At 44.0% G+C, this 10,439-nt stretch overlaps 1 long non-coding RNA gene across 1 annotated transcript; it reads left to right on the top strand.

Annotated features, from left to right (window-relative positions):
- The first annotated feature begins 8,098 nt into the window (after positions 1 to 8,098).
- LOC137863072 (uncharacterized) lies at positions 8,099 to 9,342 on the top strand. The gene is made up of 3 exons (XR_011100675.1): positions 8,099 to 8,298; positions 8,640 to 8,729; positions 8,848 to 9,342. It is a non-coding gene; the product is annotated as an uncharacterized lncRNA (long non-coding RNA).
- Positions 9,343 to 10,439: the final 1,097 nt, after the last annotated feature.

Raw genomic sequence — 10,439 nt, 5'->3', positions numbered from 1 at the left:
TGGAGACATAGCTGTTATTTTGTTGATCACATCCATTGGGATTTGACGACGTCCATCTTGCCATTTTATTCCTAAAAACTGGATCTCTCGTGCAGGTCCTTTGACTTTATTCTGTTTTATGGCAAAACCGGCTTTCAGAAGGATTTGGACTATTTTCTTCCCTTTCTCGAAAACTTCCTCTGCTGTGTCACCCCACACAATAATGTCATCGATGTACTGCAGGTGTTCAGGAGCTTCTTCTGAATACCTTCTGATGTACTGCAGGTGTTCAGGCACTTGCTGTTCTTCGACCCTCAGCAACCCCACAACAGAGGGGTCCTCTGAGAGACCAGGCAAGGTAGATAATTGTTTAATGCCCTCTGTCTCTAAGGCAGCTATACCAAAAGCCCACCGGAACCCTTTTGGGTCCTTGCAATATCCTCTTCTAAGATAGTCTATGCCAAGGATACATGGAGCATCCGGGCCAGTCACAATACGGTGCTTTTCCCACTCATTCCCAGTCAGACTCACTTCAGCCTCCAATACAGTCAACTGCTGAGATCCTGCTGTCACTCCACAAATATAGATGGGCTCTGGTCCTTTATAGCTCGATGGCATTATAGTACATTGTGCACCGGTGTCTACTAAAGCCTTATACTTCTGTGCGCGTGATGTGCCAGGCCATCGAATCCACACAGTCCAATAAACTCGATTGTCCCTTTCCTCCCCCTGGCTGGAGGCAGGGCCCCCCTAATCCTGGTCAGAATCTTCTTCGTTTCTGTGTTTGAAGGATTGTCTGCTGGAAGTTGGAGTAGCAAACTTTTCGGAGAATCCTTTTTTCCTGATTGTTTTCTTTTGCAGCTCACGTACCCGTGCCTCTAGGGTCGCGGTAGATTTTCCATCCCATTTTCTCATGTCCTCTCCATGGTCTCGTAAGTAAAACCACAGGGTGGCACGGGGTGAGTACCCACCATATCGTCTTCCTTGTGTGGGTGAACGCCTACCCCTGACAGCTGAGACACTGCTTTGTACAGGTGCGGAGGAGAATAATCTCTCTTCAAGTTGGTGAACCTTTTCAGAAAGTTTCTCCCAAGTGTTCTCTTTTGGTCAGTGGGCACTGGTTGGTTCAGGTGGGGAGGACAATAGATTCTCTTCAAGTTGGTGAACCTTTTCAGAAAGTTTCTCCACAGCTGAGACGCAGGCCTGTAAGGAAGAGGAGAGACTTTCTTCGTACTGCCGGAGTTGTTTAGCCGCTTCATCCACTGTGGGTTCCTCATCCTCTTTCCAGGCCATTATTGCCAATGAGCTGGCATATGATGATGGTGCACTCCGTACAAACTTCCGCCACATGGGTCGTGTACACTTGACTTCATCTGGATCTTTGGATGTTTGTCTGAGGTCTGGATCCTCATAAATCACTTCCCGTACAGCTAATTCCCTCAGGTACTGGATTCCCTTCTCCATAGTGGTCCACTTGCCTGGTAGACATAAAATATCTTCCTTGAAGGGATAAGAGGGTGGTGAAGGAGGAAGGCAGAGTGACCCAGGAGGATACAGGGGTGGTGAAGGAGAAAGGGAGAGTAAGCAAGTAAGGAAAAATATCCTCCCCTTTCCCCTCCACAGATTGACTCCCTAATGGAAAAAAACAATAGGTATAATTGCTAATAGTTTCCAAGATACAGTTTCCAAAGTACAGAGTCGACGATGTTACTGAATACAAATAACAAGTTAGAGTCATGACCACATATTTCATCGTCTCATAAGCCATTGCTACAACACACAGCACCATAATGATCTGAAACCAGGGCCCGGAGAGGATAAACAACACGACAGAGAGCAAATACGGAAAATAATGTACTATAATACTCAATTTGGAAAACAGGCGCAGCAGAGTTGAGATTAAAGCAATCAGCATTATGACAAGTGACTATTAAGCAGGTCTAATCCTTACACCAATTTTAGGTTAACACACTCTGGTCAGATCTGCCGTTATCTCAACCTTTCGGGCCCCACGTTGGGCGCCAAAAAGACTGTCGTGGTTTAACCTGGCCGGCAGCTAAACACCACGCAGCCGTTCGCTCACCCTCCCCCCTCCCTCTCTGGGACGGGGGAGAGAAATGGAAAGTGAAGCCCGTGAGTTGAGATAAAGACAGTTTAATAAGACAGGAAAATAATAATAACAAAATAATAATAAAATAATAACAATAATTATACAATGGTGATAATAGGAAAGTAATAATAGTATGTACAAACAAGTGATGCACAATGCAATTGCTCACCACTCGCTGACCGATGCCCAGCCTAACCCCAAGCAGTCCGGCCCCCCTCCCCCCAGCTAGCCACCCCTATATATTGTTTAGCATGACGTCAGATGGTATGGAATACCCCTTTGGCTAGTTTGGGTCACCTGTCCTGGGTCTGTCCCCTCCCAGCTCTTACTGCACCCCCAGCCTGCCCGTTGGCAGGACAGAGCAAAAGGCTGAGATGTCCTTGGCTTAGTATAAGCACTGCTCTGCAACAATTAAAGCATCGGGGTGTTATCAGCACTCTTCTCATCCTAAGCCAAAACACAGCATTCCACCAGCTACTAGGAAGAAAATTAAATCTGTGCTAACTGAAACCAGGACATGGGGGCACTTTTGGATGGGCGAAGGGGGCTCGGAATGCGTTTTCTGTGGCCTGGTTTTTCAGTCGACTCCCAAGCAGGCTAGGGTTATATTTAGGGTTGCTGTGAAAGAGCGAACCCGGAGGGTCCAGTTGCATGTGTGGCTGCGTAAGGGCTCCCCTGGGGAGTTCACTTGTACCCAATGCCTTCCTCTGGGGACACTTTTGGATGGGCAAAAGGGGTTCGGAATGCGTTTTCTGGGGCCCGGTTTTTCAGTCGTCGCCCAAGCCGGCTAGGGATATATATAGGGTTCCTCAGAAAGAGCAAACACGGAGGTTCCAGTTACATGTGGGGCTGTGTAAAGGATCCCCTGGGCACTTCAGATGTATCCAAAGCCTTCCTTTAGGGGCACTTTTGGATGGGCGAAAGGAGCTCGCAATGAGCTTTCTGGGGCTAGATTTTTCAGTCGTTTCAGATGCCGGCTAGGGCTATATTTAGGCTAGCTCTGAAATAGTGAACCGGGAGGGTCCAGTTGCATGTGGGGCTGACTAAAGGCTCCCCTGGGGAGTTCACTTGTACCCAAAGCCTTCCTTTGGGCTCACTTTTTGATGGGCGAAGGGGGCTCGCAATGCGTTTTCTGGGGCCCGATTTTTTAGTCGTCTCCGATGCTGGCTAGGGATATATTAAGGGTTCCTCGGAAGAAGCAAACACGGAGGTTCGAGTTGCATGTGGGGCTGCGTAAAGGCTCCCCTGGGCACTTCAGGTGTATCCAAAGCCTTCCTTTAGGGGCACTTTTGGATGGTCCATAGGGGCTCGGAACGCGTTTTATCGGGCACGATTTTTCAGTCGTCTACCAAGCCGGCTAGGGTTATATTTAGGGTTCCTCGGAAAGAGCAAAGACAAAGGTTCTAGTTGCATGTGTGGTTGCGTAAAGGCTTCCCTGGGCAGTTCAGATGTATCCAAAGCCTTCCTTTGGGGGCACTTTTGGATGGGCGAAAGGGGCACGGAATGCGTTTTCTGGGGCCCGATTTTTTTGTCGTCTGCAATGACGGCTAGGGTTATATTAAGGGTTGCTCGGAAACAATGAACCCGGAGGGTGTAGTTGCATGTGGGGCTGACTAAAGGCTCCCCTGGGGAGTTCACTTGTACCCAAAGCATTCCTTTGGGGGCACTTTTGGATGGGCGAACGGGGCTCGCAACGCATCTTCTGGGGCCCGATTTTTCAGTCATCTTCCAAGCCGGCTAGGGCTATCTTTAGACTTGCTGTGAAAGAGTGAACCTGGAGGGTCCAGTTGCATGTGGCGCTGCGTAAATACTACACTGGGCACTTCACATGTATCCAAAGCCTTCCTCTGGGGGCACTTTGGATGGTCCAAAGGGGCTCAGAAGGTGATTTATTGAGGCCCGATTTTTCAGTCGTCTCCCAAGCCGGCTAGGGCTATATTTAGGGTTCCTCGGAAAGAGCAAACACGGATGTCCCAGTTGCATGTTTGGCTGCGTAAAGGCTCCCCTGGGCACTTCAGATGTATCCAAAGCCTTCCTTTGGGGGCACTTTTGGATGGGCGAATGGGGCTCACAACGTATTTTCTGGGGCCCGATTTTTCAGTCGTCTCCGATGCCGGATAGGGCTATATTTAGGTTTGCTCTAAAAGAGTGAACCCGGAGGGTCCAGTTGCACGTGGGGCTGCGTAAAGGCTCCCCTGGGGAGTTCACTTGTACCCATAGCCTTCGTTTGGGGGCAATTTTGGATGGGCGGAAGGGGCTCGCAACGCGTTTTCTGGGGCCCGATTTTTCAGTTGTCTCCGATTCCCGCTACGGCCACGTTTAGGTTTGCTCGGAAACAGCGAACCCGGAGGGTCCAGTTGCATGTGGAGCTGCATAAAGGCTTCCCTGGGGAGTACACCTGTACCCAAAGCCTTCCTTTGGGGACACTTTTGGATGGGCGAAAGGGGCTCGGAACACGTTTTCTGGGGCCCGGTTTTTCAGTCGTCTCCCAAGCAGGCTAGGGTTATATTTAAGGTTGCTGTAAAGAGCGAACCCGGAGGGTCCAGTTGCATGTGGGGCTGCGTAAAGGCTCCCCTGGGGAGTTCACTTGTACCCAAAGCCTTCCTTTGGGGGCACTTTTGGATGGGCGAAGGGTGCTCGGAACTCTTTTGCTGGGGTCCGGTTTTTTAGTCTTCTAACACGCCGGCTAGGACTATACTTAGGCTTGCTCTGAAAGAGTGAACCCGGGGGGTCCAGTTGCATGTGGGACTGCGTAAAGGATTCCTTGGGGAGTTCACTTGTACCCAAAGCCTTCCTTTGCGGGCACTTTTGGATGGTCCAAAGGGGCTTACAAGTCGTTTTCTGGGGCCCGAATTTTCAGTCGTCTCCGATGCCAGCCATTGTTATGTTTCGGGTTGCTCGGAATGAGTGAACATGGAGGATGCAGTTGCTTGTGCGGCTGCCTAAAGGCTCACCTGGGGAGTTCACTTGTACCCAACGCCTTCCTTTGGGGGCACTTTTGGATGGGCGAAAGGGGCTCGGAACGCGTTTTCTGGGCCCGATTTTTCTTTTGTCTTCAATGCTAGCTAGGGCTGTGTTTAGGGTTGCTCAGAAAGAGCGAACTGGGAGGGTCTAGTTACATGTGGTGCAGTGTAAAGGCTCCCCTGGGGAATTCACTTGTACCCAAAGCCTTCCTTTGGGGGACAAGCCTAAATATAGCCCTCGCCATTATCGGAGATATTTTAAAAAATAAAGATGAAGATGGACTAGATGAAGCACTCTTTTAGAGCAGTCCTGCAGAGAAGTGCTTGGGGCTTCTGGTGAATGAAAAGCTTGAAATGAGCTAGGAGTGCATGCTTGCAGGCTAGAATGCCAACTGAATCCTGGGCTGCATCAACAGAGGAATGGCCAGCAGGTTAAGGAGGGGATTGTCTCCCTCTATTCTGCCCTTCTAAGGCCCCACTTGAAGTAGTGTGTCCAGGTCTGGGCCCCCCAGAACAAGAAGTATGTTTATCTTTTAAGAGCAGGTCCAGAGGGGGGCTACAAAAGTGCTCAAGGGGATGGAACACTTCTCCTATGAAGAAAGGCTAAGAGAGCTGGGGCTTTTCAACCTATAGAAGAGAAGGCTCTGGGGTGACCCCATTGCAACCTTGCTGTACTTAAAGGGGACGTAAAAAAAAAGATGGGGAACAACTATTCTTAATCAGATAAAGACAGGATAAGGGGGAATGGCTTTAAACTAAAAGAGGTGAGATTTAGATTAGAGGTTAGGAGGAAATAATTCACTTGGAGGTTGGCGAGGCACTGGAACAGGTTGCCCAGAGAGGTTGTGAATGCCTCATCCTTGGTTCAAGACCAGATTGGACAAGGCCCTGAGCAACCTGATCTAGTGAGTGGTGTCCCTGCCTATGGCAGGGTGGTTGGAACTGGATGATCTTTGAGGTCCCTTCCAACCCAAGCCATTCTATGATTTCATGCTGTCGTTCTGTTGATTTCTGTTGATTACTATGTTGGACACTTCATATTTTGAGCTTCCTTTCTTTTTATAAGCTATGTAGGCTTTGGCTGCAGCTCCATAGTGATCAGTGCAGTCTTTCTTCAGGGTATAGATAATTCCCCTTCTTTCTTAATAACTGTAATAGCAATTCCAAGCTGTAAACTACTTTGTCATCCTAAGTTGTCCTTTCTTCTTAGGCTTTAGGTTATATATTAGTGACAAAAGCTTAATTTAATTAAAATACCTGTTTGTATTAGGCACTGAAATTGAAAACCACTGTGAAAGGGGATACACCACCTACCCTGGCAACCACCAGCTTCTGTAAAAAGGAGGTGAGTGAACCCATTTGTGTAAGGAGAGTTCAAAAAAAAAAAACAACCGCTAAATTCAATTGAGCATAGCACTGTATATCAGTTGTATATATTGTTTATTTACTTTTCTGATTAGATACTATAGCAGCAAAGTTGTAACGTATAGTGTGTTAAAGTGATTCTTCAGCCCATAGCAAATGAATAAAGGATGAGCCTGAAGGTAGTAGTACTTCTCATGCTAATCCAAGTCTGGATATTTTTATATCTGATCATATTTCATGAAAGAAAAACAAAACAAAACAAAACAAAACAAAACAAAAAACCATAATATTTTCCATAACCAATCATCTTTTGATTATTTTAACATCTTTATCAAGTTTAAAGCAAAATTTAGTTGTGTTTTTATTTCCTGTAACTACATTTTTTTACAAGGCATAGGAGTGAAAAATGTAAATTACACTTTTCTAGGTGCATCTTATATATAGAAACTTCAGAAGTGCTTGTAGAATTTCAGACTGCAGCTTAATATTAGAGAAGAGAGGGGAGAGGGGACAGAACTTAGGAGGTAAGTACAGAGAACACATGACAAAAGAATATTCTGGGGGAAAGGTAGTTTTAGCAGTACCATGTCTAAATATCACAAATGAACCATGAAATGAAATCAAACTGTATATGCATGGTGGTGCATATATTTTAAGTCTGTATTTTAATTGTTTAATAAGAAATTTCCAGGGTTGCACTGAATATCAGCTGCTTGGGTTTTAATTCCAGTGTTCCAAGAGTGTATCATACTTATTAGTCTCCAAATTCAATTGGTAGGGAGAGTATTTCACTGCAAGAAAATTAATTAGATTTTGTTATTTCAAATTCAAAAAATATACTTTTAAGAAATGTACCCTGCCAAAAGTATTTACGTGTTCTTACATGTCACATCTCATTCGTGTCTATATGATCAGTATTTCTTAGTATAATTAATATGTATCCCTTATGTTACATCATAGCCTTGGGAGTCCCAATCTTTCTGCAGTAATTTTCCTCATGAAGTTGTCTGTGCAGATTCCTGGGGCCAGTCCTTGCTGGTTTCTACAGACGCTGGCATCTTGTTAATTGATGGTTAGTAAATGATGCTGTGTTCTTGTGTCAATTATTTATGTATCTGACCATTTTCTTCAAAATAAATGTTCATAAGCTCTGTTTAGGTAATTGGTAAGTCCTCACCTGCAAGGAGAGTACCAATCCAAGTGAATCTATTACATTTATGTAATCTAGCTGCAGATTTTTTCTCTGCATCAGAATTCTTATTTGGAGCCAATTTTTGTGCAGATTTCTGAATGTTTTGTTATTTCAGATGCTGTTATCGTGGCCATCTGAAAAGATTTATGAAGTCAAACCCAAACTCAAGGAGCGTCTGGATTTTTTAGCCCTTGATGATACTAATGAACACGAAGCACAAGGCTTATGTGGTGAAGAAAGCCTGTTTCTTCCACAGCAGTGCTTTTACTAGCTTGACCTCTTATCTTCTGTGTGCCACATAAGGCCATTGGGACTAAGGGAATGAAGTTTAGTTATCAGTGAAAATTTTCAGACTTTCGAAAGAAAGGTCCCTTTCAGGCTTCAGTTGCATAATTTCATCCATGGCAATGATAAAACACTCCTATAAGGAAGTACTGGTTATGATGCTGCAGCATACATATGAGCTTTGTGCAGAATGTTTCATTTTCATGAGAAAAAACAAGACATTTTATTAGAAAGAAATAGTTCAGAACCATTGACTACCAAATTTTAGCAGAATTTTAAAGAAATACGTGTGTTTTCTTTTTTAGATGGTCAGCCATCAGTTCAAGTATTTGATAAAACTCTCCAAATAAAGCAGATGCATGTGTTGGAAGCTCTGGATCTTTTGATTGCCCGAACAGACGAAAGTAGGAAAGGTCCTTGTTATTTGGTTCTTATTTGAATGTCTGTTTAACTGTTTATTTGGCAGACATATCAGTAGAAGGGAATGCCTTAGGTGCTTTTCTTTAAGAGTTGTTTTTGTTTTTTAACTTGGAAGCATACTGTAGAATTTTAATTCCCACAGCACTAGATTTATATAATCACCTTTTGTCCTTTTGTCACATCACATAGCTATTCTTAATTATTGTAATTAGGTTTTTGAGCTCTGAGTTTTTGTTCTCCTTTTCAGATCTGAGTTTTATTGTTCTCCTTTTATTGTTTATTTTATTGTTTTATTGATTCTGAGTTTTATTGTTCTCCTTTTCAGATCTTTCCACTACTTTCCCTTTGCTGATTTCCCCTGGGCTGCTTATGTACATGCCCTATGGCTTTAGGGTTTGTGTCTTGAGGTAATCATGTTTTTATCAGTGGCAAGTGCATTAGATGCCTCATTTAGAATAAGGGAGTGCATACAGCAAGTACTGTTTGTTGTTTGTTCGCTTGTTTTTCTAAAAGGTGTGGAAAAAAATCTCTAGATGCTCAGAATCATGCTTCAGAGCAAATCTGAAACTGGCCATATTGAATCATCAAATGGTTTTGGTTGGAAACAACTTTTCAAGACCTTTTAGTCCGACCTCCCTGCCATGGTCAGGTACATCTTTCAGTAGATGAGGTTGCCCAAAGCCTCATCCAGCCTGACCTTGAACATTTCAGGAGATGGGACATCCACATCTTCTCTGGGCAACCTGTTCCAGTGCCTCACCACTCTCATATATTAGATACAAGGAATAAATTCTTCGCTAAATCTACCGTCTTTCTGTTTGAAACTATTACGCCTTGTGCTGTCACTACGTGCCCTTGTAAAATGTCTCTCTCTCTCTTTCTTATAAGCCTCCTTTAAGTATTGAAAGGCCACAATAACGTCTCCTCAGAGCCTTCTTTTATCCAGGTTAAAAGAACACAGCTTTCTCAGCCTTTCTTGTAGGTGTTCCAGCCCTCTTATAATTTTTGTGACCCTTCTCTGGATCCACTTTAACAGGTCCATGCTGGGCGCACCTGACAGGTTCTTTTTAACAGGTTCTTGTGCTGGGCGCACCTGAGCTGAACACAGTACTCCAGGTTGTATCTTACAGGGGCAGTGTGAAGTGGGGGAGTATCACTTCCCTCGACCTTCTAGGCCACACTTCTTTTTGTGCAGCACAGGATATGATTAACTTTCTGGGCTGAAGGTAGACATTACTGGCTCATGTCAGATTTGTCATCCACCAGTATATAGTTGGTCTCCAGCTACTCTTAGAACTCAACACTCTGGAAATCTCCCTAGCTGAATAATGTGTTTGTTCAGTTGTACAAAAATGTGGAGGAAATTACTTATGCTGTCACTGTTCTACCAAATGTGTTACTGGTTTTTGTTCTGTGATGTGTAACCACATTCTAGTGCTATAGATTATATTCTCTTAAATATTCTGGTATAAAAAAAAAAAAAATCTTAAAACCTGTCTGTCCAAACAACTTTTTTTTTTTTTTTACCCTCTTTTCAAAAGGATTAAACGTCCCTAAAATATGCACTTTTTCAGTTAGGTACTTTTTACCCAAAAGTCTGTGAAGTGAATACGCACAGTGCAAGAACAGGATCTGTATGTGTAACACAGATAAAATAATTAGAAATCTGGTTGTTTTATTGTTTTTTACCACATTATGTCTGTTTGCTCAATATTAGCTGAAGTGACATTTACCCAAGCTAAGGGTAAAATGTGGTTCCTTTTATACCATTGGGAGTTGCCCATTTTGGCTGGACCTGATGAAATTCATCCTGGAACCCTTGCAGAACCAGCTGAGATTACCTGAGAGGCATTTGCAGTCATCTCTGAAGACACCTGGTGGGTGGGTGACATTTTTGAAGATCTGAAAAGGGCAGTTGTATCTGAAGCTTAGTTTATGAAACTTCTAGAATAGATAATTGCATTTAATAGTCAAAATGCTGTGATGATTGGTTAAACCTGAAGAGAGATGTTACAAGCCATTTTGAGGTAACAGGATTAGGCATTACTGGCATCAATTCATGATGCTTCAAGCATATTCTGATAAAGAGTTTTTGTGTAAAAAGTTGAAGAGATTTTTGACTGCT

The sequence above is a fragment of the Anas acuta genome, chromosome 12 (assembly GCF_963932015.1).
Source record: "Anas acuta chromosome 12, bAnaAcu1.1, whole genome shotgun sequence".
NCBI classification, from domain to species: Eukaryota; Metazoa; Chordata; class Aves; order Anseriformes; family Anatidae; genus Anas; species Anas acuta.
Note: the sequence above shows the minus strand (reverse complement) of the source record. Positions and strands in the feature narration are given on the sequence as shown.